Source organism: Arachis ipaensis, chromosome B3 (assembly GCF_059453495.1).
Source record: "Arachis ipaensis isolate K30076 ecotype BB chromosome B3, ASM5945349v1, whole genome shotgun sequence".
Classification (NCBI taxonomy): Eukaryota; Viridiplantae; Streptophyta; class Magnoliopsida; order Fabales; family Fabaceae; genus Arachis; species Arachis ipaensis.
Genome location: NC_142438.1, coordinates 56,721,321 through 56,722,446, shown reverse-complemented (window position 1 = coordinate 56,722,446; position 1,126 = coordinate 56,721,321). Strand labels below are relative to the sequence as shown.

The following is a 1,126-nucleotide window of genomic DNA, read 5'->3' as shown; positions in this document are numbered from 1 at the left end:
GCTAAAACCTCAATTAGTTTCTCTGATGCAGCAGAACTGCAAGTTTCATGGACTTCCATCTGAAGATCCTTTTCAGTTCTTAACTGAATTCTTGCAGATATGTGATACTGTTAAGACTAATGGAGTAGATCCTGAAGTCTACAAGCTCATGCTTTTCCCTTTTGCTGTAAGAGACAGAGCTAGAATATGGTTGGATTCTCAACCCAAAGACAGCCTGAACTCTTGGGATAAGCTGGTCACGGCTTCCTTAGCCAAGTACTTTCCTCCTCAAAAGCTGAGCAAGCTTAGAGCTGATGTTCAAACCTTCAGACAGAAAGAAGGTGAATCCCTCTATGAAGCTTGGGAAAGATACAAACAGTTGACCAAAAAGTGTCCTTCTAACATGCTTTCAGAATGGACCATCCTGGATATATTCTATGATGGTTTATCTGAGCCATCAAAGATGTCACTGTACACTTCTGCAGGTGGATCCATTCACCTAAAGAAAATGCCTGCAGAAGCTCAAGAACTCATTAACATGGTTGCTAATAACCAGTTCATGTACACTTCTGAAAGGAATCCTGTGAGTAATGGGACGCCTATGAAGAAGGGAGTTCTTGAAGTTGATACTCTGAATGTCATATTGGCTCAGAACAAAATATTGACTCAGCAAGTCAATATGATCTCTCAGAGTCTGCATGGAATGCAAGCTGCATCCAACAGTACTCAAGAGGCTTCTTATGCAGAAGAAGCTTATGATCCTGAGAACCCTGCAATAGCAGAGGTAAATTACTTAGGTGAACCTTATGGAAACACCTATAACTCATCATGGAGAAATCATCCAAATTTCTCATGGAAGGATCAAAAGCCTCAACAAGGCTTTAATAATGGTGGAAGAAACAGGTTTTGCAATAGCAAGCCTTTTCCATCATCCACTCAGCAACAGACAGAGAACTCTGAACAAAATACTTCTAATTTAGCAAATTTAGTCTCTAATCTATCTAAGGCCACTGTAAGTTTCATGAATGAAACAAGGTCTTCCATTAGAAATCTGGAAGCACAAGTGGGCCAGCTGAGTAAAAGGATCACTGAAATCCCTCCTAGTACTCTCCCAAGCAATACAGAAGAGAATCCAAAAGGAGAGTGT

General features: G+C 40.6%; 1 non-coding gene across 1 annotated transcript; it reads right to left on the bottom strand.

Moving 5' to 3' along the window:
- Window positions 1-280: 280 nt before the first annotated feature.
- On the bottom strand, window positions 281-388 carry LOC148570725 (small nucleolar RNA R71). Its single transcript, XR_015907918.1, has one exon. It is a non-coding gene; the product is annotated as a small nucleolar RNA R71 (small nucleolar RNA).
- Window positions 389-1,126: the final 738 nt, after the last annotated feature.